The sequence below is a fragment of the Anolis carolinensis genome, chromosome 4 (assembly GCF_035594765.1).
Source record: "Anolis carolinensis isolate JA03-04 chromosome 4, rAnoCar3.1.pri, whole genome shotgun sequence".
In the NCBI taxonomy this organism is placed as follows: domain Eukaryota; kingdom Metazoa; phylum Chordata; class Lepidosauria; order Squamata; family Dactyloidae; genus Anolis; species Anolis carolinensis.
Window position 1 is genome coordinate 203,660,513 of NC_085844.1, and position 19,929 is coordinate 203,680,441.

A 19,929-nucleotide genomic window follows, 5' to 3' on the forward strand; every position below is an offset into this window, starting at 1 on the left:
GTGGTTCTCAACTTGGGGTCCCCAGATGTTCTTAGCCTTCAACTCTCAGAAATCCTAAGAGCTGGTAAACTGGCTGGGATTTCTGGGAGTTGTAGGCCAAAAATATCTGGAGACTCCAGGTTGAGAACCATTGTTCTATTGGAAATACCACCCAGTCCAAGGCTGCATCTACACCTGAAAAATCCCTCAAATCCCTCTCAATACAAATCAGCTATGATGCCTAACAACAACAACAACAACAACAACAACAACAACAACAACAACAACAACAACTTCTTATAACCAGCTTCCATCCCCCAGCTTAAATGGGGACCAAGCCCTGCATAAAACAAGGAATACAAAGTTACAAAATTAAAACATATAACAAATAAACAATATAATTAAAACAATGAAAAACAAAAATTAAAAAAAAATCATAAAAACATCATTAAACATCAAACAAGTACTGGTAAAAGTGGGCATGTTCAAATACGAGATGGAAGGGCAAGGCTTCTGCAAAATGCAGTGCAGGAAAAAACATTAAATTAGGGCTGGGCATCCTAGATAATGACCTAAACTAGTGATGGGCAACCTTTTGCTCTTGGTGTGTCAAAATTCACCAAATAATCTTGCATGACTTAGGTGGTGTGTCACTTTGAGAAAAAAACCCATAATTTTGCAATATGTATAATTTAAATAAGAAAAATGTATAATTGTAATATATAACTGTATTTAATAAGCCAAAAACTGCTTAGTGACTTCTTTGTTTATCCGTCAGTCAGTTTCTTTTGTTGGTCTTAATATGATTTAACTTGTGTGGGGTGCTGTGAACTAAGATAAGTGAGGGGGAGGTAGAATTCTTTAACTAACCTGCCTATTAATGACTTTTCTGTTGCTTAATGTCATTGGCTAAATCTTCAATTGAAGGCTGGTATTTTGTACACTTCAAGCCCAAGCAAGTGCTACTAACTTCATCTGTCAATCTGTTTCTTTTGTTGGTTTTGATATTATTTAACGCTGAAAATAAGATCTCACAAAAGTACGTAAAGGGAAAAATTGTGAGTAAAGCCATTTTTCAGGGTGCTAAAAGTGTCTGGTAATCGGTTCCAGGCACTCCAAATTTCCTGTTCGTAGTGGCATTCCTCTTGATTCTCCAAGCAACACCTTTCCAGATTCTCAAGCTTTGACCTCAAGTCGACAAACACCTGAGCCCAGATGCTGTCTCGAAATTCTGCAAGTTGCATCTCCAAATCATCAATTCGTATTCATTGGAAACCATTTAATTCCAAACTATTGCAGACTACTACATAAGGATACTTAATTATTTTCATGATCATGATGGTTGCTGTGATTATGTGGTTGCTGGTAATGGCGATCACAGGACTTCCAGAAATGAGTCCCCTGCACCATTCCACTGCTTCCTGCTTGCTGGGAGGAAGTGAGGTCAAAGATCCCCTGAAGGCCTAACAGGAAGTCCCAGAACTAGATGTTCTGTGCTGGAGTTCTGTTGCTTTGGCCTACTGTGATGCTTCATGGGCCTTGTAGTCCTGCTCCCAGTGCCATCGCGGCTAATGAAGACGAAAACATGGGGTTTTCGCCATCTCAGCAAGAGCTGGAATCTTTCCAGATGCCTGATGTTGATGTTTTTGCCCAAGAACCCATTAAAACAGACCTTGAGCAGCTCTCACCCCCTTTTGCTAGGAGACAGTCCTATACTGCAGACAGGGGAGTGAAGGAACAGGTTCGCAGGAGTTTGAGAATTGCAGCTAAACAAGACACTGATTAGCCATGTTTCCCCTGGGAAAATCTAGGGAGTCTCACATCTGGAGAAAGCTGGGTTTCGTTTCCTGTTCTCTAGGGAAAGAGAACACTGGACACCTGCTTGGCAGGAAAACGGGACCCAGATATAGGTGCCTGGCACGGTAGGTTCCGTGCGGAGTCAACGGAGCAGCTTCAGGAGTGATTTCATGTTTCCAGCCTAGTGTGGACTTCGCAAAGTCCACAAACCCAGTTACCTTGCTTTGCCTATCCAAGTATTCAAGAATTGCCTTGCCTTGTTCCTAGCCACGGACCTTGCTTCAAGAATCAAGTTTTATTCTCGACCTTGTTGTGGTTTTTACCTTGGACCTTGAAAGACCCTGGACGCTTCCCCACACTATTGCTTGGCAATAGTGTGTGTTTCGGTTTCTTGGATTCAACTTTGAACTCTAATATAATATATTGGACTTTACATTTCTGGACTAAATTTGACCTTTCTTGAAAGGTCTGTTGCTGGACTATATTTTCTACTTGTTTTTATTATTCTTACATATTTCTTTAATAAAGATATTAGATAGATATTGGCCTCCGTGTCCGGTTCTTGGTGCTCCGTTGCCACGGGCATGACAGTTTTACTCCGCCACCCAAAGCACTAAGCAACCTAAGGCCAATATGTCTGTTCCACAAGGAGCCGGAGCGGGCACACCGGCCGGGCCACAACCGGCCAGTTACACCATCTCCCAGGACGAATTTAACCGGATCCGGGATAAGCTCCGAGAACAAGAGGGAGAGATTCGGGGCTTAAAGGATCGTGGAGCCCGTCTCCCTGCTTTGGCGTTGCCAACCAAGTTCTCCGGAGAAGCCTCCAAAGTTCATGTATTCCGTCGTCAGTGTATGGCGTATCTAGAAGCCCGCCACACGGAGTTTCCTCAAGAAGATGTCAAGGTGGTGTGGATTTACAGTCTCCTAGATGGACCTGCGGCCACATGGGCGACAGCGCTGTACGATGCGGGTTCCTTGTACCTAAACACTGCACAGCAATTCTTGGCCCACCTTCGGAATACCTGGGGAATTGAAGATGACCAAGAGGCGGCTGGCCACAAACTCCGACGCCTTTTCCAAGGGGACAGACCGCTATCGCGGTACATAGCCGAGTTCCGGGTGTTGGCTCAAAACACCGACTGGAATGACATAGCCCTCAGAGGACAGTTTCGTGAGGGTCTCAACCATGAAATGCAGGAAGAAATCTCCAAGGTGGAACCCCCGGACACTCTTGAGAGACTCATCACCCACTGCTTACGGGCAGAAGTCCTACTCGCCAACAAGAGGCAGTGGCTCCGGGGCCAGGGTGGAAGAGCCGGGGCGAAACCCCCTTCCACCGCCAGTGTCCAGCCTCGCCCAGTCTGGAGACCACCACAGCCAGCCTCTACTCCCCTGGGAAGTGAGGACGAGCCGATGCAGTTGGGCAACGTGCGCCCCAGGCTGGATGTTGCAGAGAAGGCCCGCCGACAGCGTTTGAACCTGTGTTGGCACTGTGGAAATGGGGGCCATTTCGCCAAGGAGTACCCAGCAAAAAGGAAGCCCCCCACCCGTTTGGCGGCGGCGTCCTCCGCGAATGCGGAGAATACTGAGGCGGCTGAGATGAAGCCGACGGGGGAAGACAGCGACCGGGTGTAGAAGGGCTCGCCAACCCGGTCAAAAACTCCACTCAAGAGCCGCAAACGGGGATCCTATTTCTTTTGGTGGTCACACTGTGGTCAGCTAAAAAGGGGCCCGTCATGATCCATGCCATGGTAGACTCCGGGGCAACCAACAACTTCATTGATAGAGACTATGCCGACTCATTGGGACTACAATATCATGACTTCAAGAATGCCCGGGTGGTGCAAGCCATCGATGGCCGACCCCTGAAGACAGGACCAGTAAGCCAATGGACCGAGCCCACTCGAATGTGGAACAGAGAACATATGGAAGAAATCTCCTTCTTCGTCACTGAGGTTCCCCATTTCCCCGTGATTTTGGGAATCCCTTGGCTGACACTCCATGACCCAAACATCTCTTGGTCCAACAGTGAACTCCAGTTTGCTTCAAAATACTGCCAGAACCACTGCCTAGTAGCCAAGGTCTGCCATGCCATGGACACAGAACCCATCATCACTTTGCCTAAGAAGTATTCAGACTTCTGGGATGTCTTCAATGAGAAGGAAGCCGAGAAACTACCCCCACATAGACCCTATGACTGCACCATTGACCTGATTGAGGGGGCCCCAATTCCGCGAGGACACCTCTGCTCCCTGACTGAACCGGAGCAGGAAGCTCTCAGGGAGTTTTTAGAGACAAACCTCCGTAAGGGGTTTATTAGACCCTCTTAATCCCCAGTTGCTTCCCCGGTGCTGTTTGTGAAAAAGAAGTCGGGGGACCTACGCCTTTGTGTGGACTATCGAGCTCTGAACAATATCACGAAGCGAAACCGCTACCCCTTGCCGCTAATTCCAGACTTATTGGACTGACTTCGGGGAGCCAAAGTTTACACTAAACTGGATCTTCATGGGGCTTATAATCTGATCCGCGTGAGAGAAGGAGATGAATGGAAAACCGCTTTCCAGACCAAATTCGGATTATTCGAAACTTTAGTTATGAATTTCGGTTTGTCCAACGCGCCCGCAACATTCCAGCATTTTGTCAACAATATCTTCCAAGACTATCTAGACCGCTTCCTGGTTATATATTTAGACGATTTTTTGGTGTATTCAAAATCGCAAACAGAGCACGACCAGCACGTCAGACTGGTGCTACGTTTGCGGGACCATGGACTATATGTCAAGTTAGAAAAATGCGCTTTCGATTTGCAAGAAGTGGACTTCCTGGGGTATTGCGTCTCGCCTCTGGGACTATCTATGCACCCAGCAAAAGTTTCAGCCGTATTAGAATGGCAGACGCCAACCAACAAAAAGGAAGTGCAGCGTTTCTTGGGGTTCGCAAACTACTACCGCAAGTTCATTCCAGATTTCGCTTGATGGTCTGATCCAATTACCAGCTGCATCCGAGGAAAACAGCCCTTCCGCTGGACAGAGCAAGCTGAGAGAGGATTCCAGCAGCTAAAGCGGCTATTCACGACCCAACCAATTCTACAGCACCCTGATCCAAAAACCCCTTTTGTTGTCCAGGCGGATGCCTCTAATGTGGCGGTGGGGGCTGTACTGATGCAACCAGTGGGAGAACATCTCCACCCATGTGCTTATTACTCACACCAACTAACAGCTCCGGAGAGAAATTACACCATCTGGGAAAAGGAGCTCTTGGCCATAAAGACAGCCTTCGAAAACTGGAGGCATTGGCTGGAAGGAGCCAATTTCCCTATCGAAGTTCATACTGACCATCGAAATTTAGAGCATTTAAGGACTGCGCAGAAGCTAAACCAAAGGCAACAACGCTGGGCTTTGTTCTTTGAACGTTTTGACTTCCGGATCCACTATGTGACTCCTGCCCAGACCAAGCAAGCAGATGCTCTATCACGGAAGCCAGAATATGCAGCAGGGCGTAAAGACATCCCAGAAACCCAATTGCTACAACCCGAGAACTTTGCCACGCTCACGGTGGGAAATACCAAATCCACTTTAGTCGAGCCAGCTTCGCCTAACCCAAAATCCACAACCACAGACTCTCTTTTCACCCAGGAGATCAGGGCCAGTCAACAGTCAGATGCCTGGGCCCAAGAACAGATTCGACAAGGACTACGTTTCCCATTCTCACTCAAGAATGGGTTATTATGCTACAGGAACCATGTTTATATTCCTCCAGGGCCCGGAAGAGAAAAAGCTCTCAATTTGTGCCATGACAGCAAGCCTGCCGGGCATTTCGGACTGTTTAAAACCATACATTTGATCTTGCGGGATTTCTGGTGGCCCAGGATTCGTAAAGATGTAGAGAACTATGTCACCACCTGCCCTGTATGCCAGCGCTCCAGGACACGAAGGGAGAAGCCGGCAGGACTCTTGCATCCCCTCCCCACACCCTCTCGCCCGTGGGAGATAATTTCAGCGGATTTTATCACAGACCTACCACCGTCCCTTGGATTCACCACGATCCTAGTGGTGGTGGACCTTTTCACCAAGATGGCCCATTTTATCCCTTGTGAGTGGCTTCCTACAGCCAAAGAGACTGCAGACCTATTCCTTCAGCATGTATTCCGTCTGCATGGCCTGCCCAAGAGTTTGGTCACAGATCGAGGATATCAATTCACCTCTCATTTTTGGAAGGCCCTTCAAAAACTATTGGGCATTGACTCCCGTTTATCCTCAGCTCACCACCCTCAAACGGATGGACAGACTGAGCGTACCAATGCCACTCTAGAACAATATCTCCGCTGTTACGTCAACTACCAACAGGACAATTGGGCATCCTTGCTACCTCTTTCGGAGTTTGCGTTCAACAATGGTGTCCAGATTTCAACTAAAGAAGCCCCTTCTTTGCAAACTATGGATTTCATCCCCGTTTCTTCCCTCCCGTCGTGGAGGCCTCGGAAGTTCCTGCAGCAGAGAATTGGCTACAGGAACTCACAGCAGTACAAGAACTTTTACACCAGCAACTTGATCAAGCCAAGGAGGATTACAAATGTCACACTGACAGTCATCGCCAGCCTGGCCCCGAGATCAAGGTAGGGGATCGGGTTTGGTTGTCCACTCACTTTTTGCCCTCCCAATGCCCTTGCCGGAAGTTAGATGCCTGCTTCATTGGTCCCTACCCAGTGGTGGCGCAACTTAACCCCGTGACTTTCAAACTCCAACTTCCTCGTTCCATGCACATTCATCCGGTGTTCCACCGCTCCCTCCTCCTTCCGGTGGATGGTGTGCGCCCAGATGTGAACCGACCACCTCCTGCCCCTGCTTTGGTGGACGGAGAAGAGGAATTTGAGGTCCAGGACATTTTGGATTCTCGCCTTCATCGCCGCCACCTCCAGTATCTGATTGATTGGATGGGTTATGGACCGGAAGAACGTTCCTGGGAGGACGCTTCCACAGTTCATGCCCCTGACTTAGTTCGGCGCTTCCACCGGACTTACCCTTCCAAACCGCGCCCCTGCGGATCTCAGGGGACGGCCCTGAATGAGGGGGGCCTTGAGAGGGGGGATAGTGTGATGCCTCATGGGCCTTGTAGTCCTGCTCCCAGTGCCATCGTGGCTAATGAAGACGAAAACATGGGGTTTTCGCCGGCTCAGCAAGAACCGGAATCTTTCCAGATGCCTGATGTTGATGTTTTTGCCCAAGAACCCATTAAAACAGACCTTGAGCAGCTCTCACCCCCTTGTTGTGGTTTTTACCTTGGACCTTGAAAGACCCTGGACGCTTCCCCACACTATTGTTTGGCAATAGTGTGTGTTTCGGTTTCTTGGATTCAACTTTGATCTCTAATATAATATATTGGACTTTACATTTCTGGACTAAATTTGACCTTTCTTGAAAGGTCTGTTGCTGGACTATATTTTCTACTTGTTTTTATTATTCTTACATATTTCTTTAATAAAGATATTAGATAGATATTGGCCTCCGTGTCCGGTTCTTGGTGCTCCGTTGCCATGGGCGTGACACCTACAGATCTCCAGCACAAAGAGTCTACACTACACTACAGCAAATGTTTTATTCTCGGCTACTGCAATTGGTCGTGCAGGAGCCAAGGATGAAATGTCCTTCTTGGCATGTGGCCGTGTGTCAGCAAAAATGGCTAGGCGTGTCAGTGCTGATGTGTGTCATAGGTTTGCCATCATTGAACTAAACTGTTATTCAAAGGAACGTTGGAAAAGCCAAGTTTTCAAGTCTTTACAGAAAGTGGATAGGGTGGGGACTAATCTAATCCCCCCGGGTAGAGAGTTCTAGAGCGGGGGGGGGAGGGGGCACCACTGTGACAGAGGCAGAAATGGGAGAAAGGCCTCCCTGGCAGATCTTAGAGCCTGTACTGGTTCGTGTAGAGAGATATAGTCATGAAGATGAGCAGGACCTGAACCGTTTAGGTCTTTATAGATAATAACCTGCACTTTGAATGGGGAATGGAAATTTATCAGCAGCCATTGGAGCTGCTTCAGTAGAGGCATCATACATTCCCTGTAACTAGCTCCTGTTAACAACCAGTACTAACTCCCATTAACAATCCTAACTAACAAAGGATCCTCTGAATTAAAGAAGATTCTTTAGAGTTGCCGGCCCCAGAATCGTCATGATCCAAAACCCAGAGAGAAATACTATAATACTTAGGGCTCATTCAGAGCTCTGGAGGGCCACAACAACCAATTGCAACCACATTTTGATGACCAGAAAGAATGCTGCAGCATTTCTGATTGTTGTTCAAGGTGATTTTAAGAAAGTTTTCTGCTATTTCAGTGTGTGTGTGTATGTGTGTGTGTACTATTTTACTCTCTAAGTGTCTTTCAGCTGAAAAAAATGGGGGGGGGGGTTGAAGGCCTTGGAAATTAGTGAGGGGGAAAGAGCAACATGGTCTTGATCACACAATTCTAACTTCTAGGCTCTGAGAATGGCTCTGAGGGATTTTCTAACTCTATGTTATGATGCTAGAAAGTTAATTCAAAACTATTTTTATGCAAACTCGGTGCTTTGAGAATGACCTATAGTCCTCCCTATATTTTATTTCAATTCTTTTTGTCTTTTGGGTATGCTCAGAATGTATGTGCCTTCTTCATTTGCCTAACTAATATGCTTGTCTATAAGGGCAATTACCTGAATATGTCTACAAATGGCTCCTTGTGACATAGACAGAATACCTCTCTTATCAGTCCCCAACATCCCCTTGCTGTTTAGCAAAAGAGGAATTGGACATGTTTTCTTTAGGAAGAACATATCATTTACTAGTCCCTTGTGAACAACCTGTGTATACTTGGAAACACACCAGAGCAAATGTCTCTCCACACACAAGCCTGAACATCAATTTCGCAACAAATATTTTATACAACTGTGGAAAAGAATAAGGAAGCAGGAGTTCAAATTAGCATCTCCTGAACCATTCTAAGCAGTTCACTGAATCTGGTGCTCAAACATAAATATAAAGAAATTAAACAAAAATTCAAAACTATAACATCATATTGTTAAATTTAACCCAGTGATCCAAGAAAACTACTTAAAGCCAAACATCCTAAGTCATATAAGTCAAAGAAAGAAATAGGTGTTTGCTTCCCAGTTGCCTGTTCAATCATATACTTCGATATGGATTTATAAAAATGCAGAACTATTTTTCAGCTCATGGGTTGAGGATGTCTGTGCTCTTGATTAGAATGTCCACTCAGACTAAGAATATCTCAGAGATTTGCTTTTTCAATGGTTTTAATTTTTAAAACAAATGGATGGCAATTCTTTGATAAAAATAAATTTCTCTCCCATATCTGTGGACCAAACTGAGTAGAAGCACTACAGCATGAGGAAGATCTTCTGGTATCTGTTTCCCATACAGATGTTAGGTGATCCCTAAAACAAACAACAAAGCCATTAAGTGGAGGGATTGGGTTTGAATGCCTCTGTGTATGAGGCTAGGGCAACCACATGGGTCCAGGTTGGCAACCCACTTTCCCGCTTTAGTACAGTATGAGTATTCCTGGTCATGAATGGGCTAGGTAAAAATTTCCCCCTATGTAAGGGTTTTTTTTTTTTGGCATTCCCCATACTGTATCTGATGGAGTAGGAATTGACATAGGGTGGTGCCTATACTTAGGTTTTATGGCAGGTATTGTGAGGGGGGGTCTAATCAGTGTAAAACCTTTAGAACCCCCCTTGGGTGAAGGGTGGCCTCTGGAAAGTCCTCTCTAAGGGGCCTTCCGCACAGCTGAATAAAATCTCACAATATCTGCTTTGAACTGGGATATATGGCAGTGTGGACTCAGATAACCCAGTTTAAAGCACAAACATAGCTGAATATATAAAGGTTTAAATTGAGACATCCAAGTGTTCACTGAGACTTTAATGAGATAATCTGGATAGACTATCTGTCAGTTTTTCTTTCTTTAATCTTCTGGGTTTTTTTAAATTAAAAAATCACAAGTTATTTCCACAAAAATATGAAAAAACTTGCAAATTTATATAAATTCTGTTCAAAATTTATTTAACCTTCCTATGGCTGATACTTTTTTCTATACTAAAGAACTGTATGATGAATATCAATACCTCAAGTTGGAAAAAAAGTTCTGTGTTGTTCTCACCAGAAAAAAAGACCACATGAATTTTCCATCATCTGTACATGCCATTGACATAACTATAGTATTTCTGCAGTGGATGTTGGAAATCATAATTTGGTTTCTGTCTTGGAAAGGATGTTCTATCAAGAATTTGAATGCATGGAGTCATTACATCAGATCTGACTTTTCCTTGATGATTCTTGGGGCAGAGGGGAAAAAGTAATGGAAGTTGCTACTGGATCAACACAAACAGAAACCAATCTTGTTCTCAAGAATTTAATCGGGTGCACTGATTATTTCAAAGACCTCCATAAGGTGTTTCCAGTATCTCTTCTTAAATGTATTTCCAAGTATGCATTCAAATAAAGAAGCCATTTATCTGTCCAACATTATTTTTAAAGATGTGGCTTTGGAAGGATATTTGAAAGTATACTTACATCTCCATTTGACACAATCATATAAGAAGTTAAAACTGAACTTAGTTCTTCAGCAAGAACATTTGGCTTTTTGCTCTGTCTAGAGTAAGAGTGTTTCATGCCTCTTTTGTGGAAAGTTTTGTTTGATTTGTATCAGCCAAGTCTAGAATCACCATTATATCCACTGGCGGTGTCTAACAATATGCAGACAACTCCTCTGTTTTCAATCCCTGCAGTTAATAATTCTTGATTCAAGCAATCCTTCTGTTGGGAATCTATGAGCGGTTAGACTAAAAAAAATAACCCTCTTTCGGGGGTGATTTCTCAAAAGTACAGCAGAGTGGCAGAACTACGATTCATAAGGAGCAGAAACTTACGTGAGGTGAGTCTGGGGAAGCCTTTGTTTCTGAGGATGGCAAAGGATTGCAAAGTCTCCTTGAAAGTTCAAAAAAGCGTTTATTGAGGTAAAAAGAAATCCATTGTGGATAGAAAAGGTCTTGGAGCCAACTAGCTCTCTAGGCTAGCATCTAAGGATGGTAAGAAGGTGAAAAATAACAAACATATCTAAATAGCTACATTTGCCAGGCGAGTGGGCAAAGTGTCTTTCTTGATAGAAAATAAAGGAGGAAGAGATATGGCCACTGGCCACATGGTCCGAGCCTTTTTTGGGGCAATAAACATTCCAATCTAGATAGAGGAAGTTACCTCATCCCTGTAGGATCACATTGCTAAAACAACAAGGTGAGGGGAGTGGATATAAACAGAACAGAAGAGAGAAACCAGCAAAGGCCTATCTAGGCATGCATGGGATATAGAGAGAGGTTTCCCTCATTCTAACCTATCCACTACATAACTAATAGATGAGACTTGTGTAGTCCAGGATGATATCCAACAATCCCCTTCTTCAGACTGGACTGTTCAAGTCGATCAGGTTCAGCATCTTCTTCAGCTTGTCATGAGCTTGTCTGGGCAAGGGTTTTGTCAGGATATCAGCAATCATATCTTCTGATTTGCAATATTCCAGTCTCATAAATCCTTCTTCATGTGCATTCTTCACAATGTGGTACTTTGTATCAATGTGCTTGAGCAATGCGCTGGTCTTTCCTGTTTGAGAATACTTTAGACAACCTTGATTGTCTTCAAGGACTTGTATCGTTGTTGGTTCACTGATTCCAAAATCAAGTAGCATTATATGCAGCCACTTCAACTGTTTGCAGGCTTCCACTGCTGATACATATTCTGCTTCTGTTGATGAAGATGCAACTACTTTTTGTTTCTATGTTGTCCACTCTATCAGTGCATCTCCGAAGAAGAATAGAGAACAGCTGGTAGACTTCCTATCAGTAATATCATTGACCCAATCAGCATCCACATATCCTGTCAGTATGAGATTACTGGAGGCTTGTAGTCTCAGTTTGAAGTTAAATGTCCCTTTTAAGTATCTTGCAACTCTTCCATCTTCTTCTCTCTCAATTTGTATTCATAAGTAGTGAGTTATGTTTCCAAGTTGTTTGATTTCAACAGTACGACTGAGATGTTGTACAATCTCATCAAAATCAGATCTCTGTTCAAAACTACAAACCATATCATCAATGTAAGCAAGAACATACGTCCATCGGTTGTTCTTGAATCTAGAATAGAGACAAGAGTCAGCCTTTCCTCTAGTAAACCCCTTCTCAAGTAACATTTGATTTAACTTCTCATTCCAGCATCTTGAAGCTTGACGTAAACCATAAAGAGATTTCTGTAGTTTGCATACGTATCCTTTGTGTGCTTTGTCCTCAAAGCCTGGAGGTTGTTGCATAAAAATTTCTTGTTCAAAATCGCCATGAAGAAAAGCAGTTGCAACATCAAGATGTTCAACATTCATTTTACTAGAGGCTGCTATAACTAGCAATGTCCTTAGAGTAGTATGCTTAACAACAGGTGCAAAGACTTCATCATAGTTTTGTCCATATTCTTGTGAATAGCCTTTAGCCACAAGTCTGTCTTTGTATCTGTCCATTTTCATCACATTTCAATTTAAATATCCATTTGCATCCAACTATGTTCTTGTTCTCAGGTGGAAGAATAAGTTTCCATGTTTGGTTTTGTTCTAATGATGCCATTTCATCCATTGCTGCATCCATCCATTTCTCTCTTTCTTCCTCTGGTAGTTTGAGCATTTGATTCCAGGACGACGGTTCATGGGATTCCATTTCGTTCATAAGGTATGCAAATCTTAGCGGAGGTACTCTGTTCTGTCTTTGAGATCTGTGAGGTAATGGTTGAGTTTGTCCACCAGGTGCCGCTGCTCTTTCATCTGGTCCATTGAGGTGCTGTTGCTCTGCTTGTCCGCTGAGTGGTGCAGGCCTCTCATCTGGTCCACTGAGGTGTTGTTGCTCTGTTTCCCCACTAGGTGGTGCAGGCCTCTCAGCTGACCTTCTGACCAGTGATTGCAGGACTTGTCCACTGGGTGACTCACCTCCCTCACTTCCACTCACTGAACCATGTGGTAATGGACTAGGATGATTAGCAGACAATGGAAACTCAAAAAATTCCTGTAATTAAGTCTCTGAAAGATCACTTCTCCCAACTCTTTCATCAATATAAACAGTCTTTCCCACAACAACTGTATTATTCTCAGGATCATAGAGACAATAGACCTTGTAGTCCTCATAATACCCTACCAGAATTAGGGACTTGGTACCACGATCAAACTTTCCAGTTCACTTGACTTGTGGTACAAAGACGTAAGCCGTTGATCCGAACACTCTTAAGTGTTTTATGGATGGGGGGTATCCATTCCAGAGTTCATAGGGAGTTACACCCCTTTTTGCGCTTGGTAATCTATTTGTGTTTACACCTTCAGCCCACATTCTCTCATTTAAATTTCCATTTAACATCATGGTCTTAGCCATCTCAAACAAACTCCTATTTTTCCTCTCTGCAACTCCATTCTGATGAGGAAAATAGGGAAGTCAGCACGTTCTCAACAGTATTCATTTCATCAAGGTCCCAGAGATGATGAGTAAAATTAAATAAAGCAATGCTAGAATCTTCTTTTTCAGGATAACTTCATCACATACTGGAAGAATGATAGATTTTTTTGAATTTAACCTCATCCAGATCAGCTAAGCAGAGTATATCAAGGCCTTACTTGGCCTTTGTTTCATATCAGTCTGTTCCTCTAATTTCTTAAAGCCTACACACATAGTAGTAAATGAGGAACCATAATTCAGGAAGTGTTAATTCTAACCTTGCTTTTGCTATAAAGTTATTGAATGATTCCTCAGTGGTTCCTTTCAGTAATGTGGAGATAATATTTCTGATCCTTAGCTCTTGTCAAGATTGCAACAAGACAATGGATGTCAGGTGCCTTGAACTTACAAAAGTCATATACAAGTATTATATGTGCTTTATATTGTGTTTTGTAGATAACTTTTCCACACTAGTGATCTCAAGTGTCACTAGATGGCAGCCTTTTAGAATCTGTTGCATATCCATAAAGTATATGAGATGCCCAGCAGTTATTAGCAAGGTCTGCTTCGATCTGATTTTTATATCCACCCCTTCAAATAGAGCCCCCAATATTTGCAAAGTGACAGTTTTCTCTACTAGGTGATGCTTGTCATTGAAGGCTATTTAAACTCTCATATTCAAGCAATGTACAATAATATTTAAATGCATGAGATTTAAACTCCACTAGCCATTTTAAATGCCTAAGCCAGGAGTATCCAAGAGACCAGGCAAGACCACATCAGCAATTTCACTGGGCCCCCAGGGTATGCTGAAATTGAACATATATATTTTAGGAATCACAACCAAAATTGAAAGGCTGAGAATTAAGTTTGCTCATGTCCCAGCTTTCTTGACTGAATAGAAATGATCTGGTCTGGGCTGTTTAACAACAGGAGAAGAAAAGTTTCCTCAGCAACAATGTCACAAGATGCTAGATACTGCAAGAATCTGCATGAAGTGGCCAAAAATTATTTAATGAACAAACTCCATCATTGTTACTGAGTTTGCCACTATTTGTTTCCTCTAGACATAGGGCATCCTTTTAATACAAGATGCATTGATGTTGCTGCAAGCTTATTTTATCTGATGCAAATGGTAGGCATTAGTCATGTCACTAATGACAAATGACAAGCATATTTTTTGCCACCAGAGTGTTTGTCACTTAATTGTTTTATGAACAGCCATGACTAATTTGAGGAAATGGATGCTTTTTAGCTCTACTCTGAGAGTTTAAAGGACAATTTAAGCACTCAAAAGTTCTACTGATCAAGAGAAACATATTTCAAAATGCATTAGAGTCTATTAGATATTTTTGCTATTTGAAATATTGCCTCCTGTTACATTACCATAGTACATTTTGTTTAGCTACTGTTATCATTGATAACAGTTGAAAATCTTCCAACCTAAACTACAAATCCTAGGATTTCATAGCCTGTAACCCATGGCAATTCAAATAGTATCATAATACTATAACTGTGATGTATGATAGAGAGCTAGTTCAAGTGTTGTAATATAGCCTTTCTTCTCTCTCTTTCTCTTACATGCAAGTACAGAAATTGTGGAGGCTGGGGGTGCATCTATTGAAGATGTACCTGATGTTGTGTCATTCAGTGTTGAACGCTGATCACAATTACTCTCAGTTCATAATTCAAGCATGCAAAGTGTGAGGCACATATTATCCTGTTTGGAAATCCAAAGAGAAATCTTATTTGAAGGAGGTGTTCCTGTTGTGGATTGCCCTTCTGATCCTGAGTGAGAAGGAGAACAGGTGGTTGAAGAGGCAGCATCACTTTGGGATTTAGGGTTAACTGGTGAGGAAGAAAATGAGGGAGAAGTGATAACAGATATGGCAGAGATCCCTACTTTTTTGGAGCAATGAATAATAATAATAATAATAATAATAATAATAATAATAATAATAATAATACTTTATTTATACCCCACCACCATCTCCCCAACGGGGACTCGGGGCGGCTTACATGGGGCCTTGCCCAGGACAATACAATATAACAAAATATAAAAAACAGCAAATCATAATACAATTAACCAATACAATTGATAAAATATACAGTACAACACAAAATCAAGAAAGCAATCTAACAGGGGCGAATGAAGGGAGAAAGAGGGCAGAAGGAGGTCAGCTAGGCTAGCAGAGAAAAAGCGGAGCAATCAGACCTTGCCCTACGTTCAGCTGTGCTGGAAAGTTCAGGGCTATAAATTAGCAGCAAGGCTAGAGCCCAGTACTGGCTGCAACTATCTTACTTTCAAGAAAGAGCATGAACCCAGCATTGTGTATAGTGTGGAATCTCTGAAAGCGCCTGTTGTTGGCAATTTGTAAGCCTGTTTATCAAAGGCTTTATTTGATGTCTACTGCAAAGACTTTTGTTTTGAGTTTACTTGAAGTTTAACATTGAGATATTACTTTGTTTTCTAAATTGTATAATCTTTATTTTGGCTGAAGTAAAGCTCTTTTTGTTTGCTTTCACTTGCATCTAAGGCTGTCTCTGGTGCAGAACTGGACAGTTCCCAAATCAAAATGAGATGATGAGGGTTGCTTTCTTCTGTCTGCTTGAGAAAACAGGACAAGGAACACTTGATCTAGTCTACTTGCTTCTAGCAAGAAGTAGGGTGGAGGGCAAATGAGAAAATGAGCCCTGGCACCACAATGACTATGAGGTAAGAGAAAAGCTTAGTTAATGCATGATTCCCTGAAGAGTCTTGGCACATTGCAGTAGCAAATCAATGAAGCCTTATGAGTTATAGCAAGCGGTTGCTCTACTAGTTTAGCTGGAAATTCGCACACAGTCCTTTCCACTTGCCTTGCGCTGAGTCCCACAAAATGGGAGAATTTGCACTTTTGTCTCCTACTTGGAAATAACCCATGCAATTTAGAGCCAGATCTTGAGATCGGGACCTGCATTGATATGTATAAGTATCATCAGTCCTGCTTTTCATTTTGTTATTATAAATATTGTTGATTTAGTAATTCCTTCTATCCCCATGAAAATTAGAGCAGCTCCTTTGAATTTCCTAGACAGTGACCCATCTAGGTATTGGCCTGCTTAGCTTTGGACACTATCCCTGAGGTGGACCATCTGTCCTGTGTCTTAGGAGGTGGAGTACAGAATTTACCCTCTAGTGTAATATAACCAGGGAGGCTGCAACACTGGAGTTGTCCATGCTGTACTCAAGAACAGATGTGGCTCAGCCCCTAGGGTTAAATGCAGTCCAATGAACATTGCAACAGCAAATGAGTTTTAAAAAAGGTAAGAAAGCATTCATGCAGAGAGGAGTTCAGATGTGCTTCAACCTGCCATTTTGCATAGCAATTAGTTCTAGAAGCAAGACATTTAGCTTGAAATTTGCACAAAAATCATACACATAATCCAAGTTGGAAAAAAATATTGATCCATAGGATTTCACTGACATTTACAAATAAATGCTGCATTGGTCTTTTTATTTTGCTGGCTGGGCTGACCCAAATGGCCTTTACATAATTTACTTTTGATTAAAGAAGTGCTTCAACACAGAGAACTCAAAAATAAAAATCAATACATTTATGACATCTTTTTTGAAAGGCGAAAAAGATTTGCAGGTGAAAAATGTCTACGAAGTTATTGAAATAAAGCACTTTTCTTTCCAGGATATATGTCATATATGAACACTGGATATAATGCAAAAGTCTAAACATGAGTTTTACATTTGTGAACATCAGCCCGTGTAGGTTTGATGAAAAGTAAATTAAGAATCCAATCTTTTTCTAATTTCACTATGTACTGAGCCGATTCCCAGCTTTGAGAAGCTAACATGATTTTCTATTTCCTGACTCCAAAACAGTGATCAAAAAAAGCACAAAATGTGGTTTAAATTGCATATTTTAAGAATATTTAAAAGCATAACCCTAATGCAAATTTCTATAAAACTTTAAAAATGAAAATACAGTAATTATTAATCAGATAATTGGATGTCACCACCTTAACTCAGAATGCATAACTGTAACGTGGACTAGGCATGAATTAATCCATATGCTATAGGCAATAGTTTTGCTCTCCACTATGAATGTACTTCAACATTATGGTGAGCATATGGATCAGGCCATAATCGTCACATTCTTGAAGATATTGAAACCTCAAGGCTCTGGCTGTTGTAACTCCTCCTCTGGAATCTGACACAGAAGAGTTGGATTGAGATGTTTTTTGTCTCCAGATGACTGCTCCATTCCTGAATCTGAGAAGATGGACACAGGAGCAGTTGTGGGATCTCTCCACAGCAGGACCTGATGGATGCTGAAGACAAATTCCCTATCTTTTGAAATCAGAGGAAGAGAGGAGAAACAAAATCAGAGGAGATGGCATCTGTTAAATAGGAAAGGCTGACTAATCAAACACCTAACGTGTACAGTAGGCTATTTATAAATCTCCTGGAAATCCTTGTTGCTCACAACCATTCAATTGTTGGAATTCAACTTCACACTGCCCAAGTCTGCAGTCCTCAATGGGGAGTATTTAGTTAGCTTTAGAATAGGCTGAGGGTAATCCATTCCCCCCATGTTTCCTGCATGAATGTACCTAATTTCTTCTCTCTGTTTCTGCTTTCATTCCAATTGGTTGTGTAGAACAGATACTTTTCTATTGCAAGCCTTTACTTCTGACTTTTAGCTTTTTACATCTTAGTATGTAGTGAATGTGCTGTGTGCTTTGAGATCTCTTTCTGCACGTGTGTCAGGAGAGATGTAATGATTGGTGTTTCTTCCCTCTCTTTGAAACCTTAGAAGAGATCTCGGACCCAGTTCTTTAACTATTAAGAAATGTAGTTATTTTAAATGTAAATAAACCTGTTGTAATATTTTAAAAGACAGGACTCCTCATCTTTGATTCCTAAGCTCAAAATTCCTTATAGCTACATCCAACAGCACTTCATGCTCTGCTTGCTGTGAGCTGATTGTTCAACTTTTAGCATCCTGGACATTTATGTAACAATTTGTGGATTGACTGTGAACTTGCCCCTGCACTTTGTCTTCTGTGAACTTTCATTATTAACCGTGTATGATCTAGACTGGCTTGACTTATGTGCAATGACTTCTCATAAAATAACAAGTTGTTCTGTACAGTTCTTTTCTGCAGGGATTGGACAGAGGCTTCTTGATTGAATCAACCCATTTTCCTTATCTGTGTTTTTTTGAAATGGAAATACTATTTTAAAGTGCAATAGCTTCTGATTAGTCATTTTGGTTTCTTAAGATTGCTTAGGTCCTGCTTAATTTAGGGGGGGGGGGTGCTGATTCTGACTGATGATGTCAGGAAGCAACAGAGTATTAAACTGAAACTTTTTGTGACTATAAAGAAGAATTTGGCGTAAGGAATTTGAGTCTGACAAATACTGATCTTCAAGGATGCTGATTTACCAGACCCAAATTTGTCTTGGATCTGAATTAATAAAATGGAAATACCAGGACCTACTATATTAAAAGGGGGTGCTTGGAAGTTTGCAAAGTATTGTGCTGTATACACAATAAATTGTTGATTTATTTATTTATTTATTGTGTCAGAAGCGAACCGAGGGTACCAGTTGTAATGTATTTGAAAACACAAAGTTAAAAACCTGGAATTATACTAAATGTCTTTGACCTGTAGATGCCCACATGGAGTGCCTCTGGTGTTGCTATAAGACGCTGTACTTGTTGATGTAATTGTCATTTTCAAATGAAAGGATCCAAAATGTGTCCAAGAGAACACTGAAGAACTACACAGGTGCATAAAGGAAGGTGATGGAAAACTTATCATCCTGTTACACAAAATTGATTTTCACATTAGCTGCCTTATTGCCGTATGCTGCAAATGGAAAATGCAGCAGTGAGTAAAGTGGTGGTGACAATAAGATAAAGTGATAGCACTTGGTTAATGATATCCAAAAACATTCATTTTTGCTTCCCAACTGCGCACAACATGCATAATTGATGCAGATTCTGGAAAGCTAATGTGCACACACACTTTCTCCATTTCAAAGAAAAATAAGACAATTTTATAAAATTTTCATGCACTTTCTGTTCCATATGGCCATATCCAAATCCAATTATTATTATTTTTTGGAGTTCAGAGGGATGGTGTTGTATTTTCTGAGCAGTTTAGAAATGGGTGCCCACAGCCTAGAGCAGGGGTCCCCAAACTAAGGCCCGGGGGCCGGATGCGGCCCTCAAAGGTCATTTACCTGGCCCCCGCCCTCATTTAGAATATAATATTTTTATATCCGTTCTAATAATATAATATATTGTATACACATATGATATTGATAATAATATTATCATTTTATACAATACAATCCGAACGTATCTTCCCCTATGAGCCCACAAGAACCTTAAGATCATCTGGAGAGGCCCTGCTCTCGGTCCCACCCGCCTCACAGGCACGGCTGGTGGGGACGAGAGACAGGGCCTTCTCGGTGGTGGCTCCCCAGCTGTGGAACTCCCTCCCCAGTTACATTTGGCAGGCCCCATCCCTTTTGGGGTTCAGAAAAAAAACTGAAGACCTGGCTATGTACGCAGGCATTTGAAGAATAAGCATGTGTTGGCTTCGACGCAGTCTGAATTACGGCTCTTGTATAAGG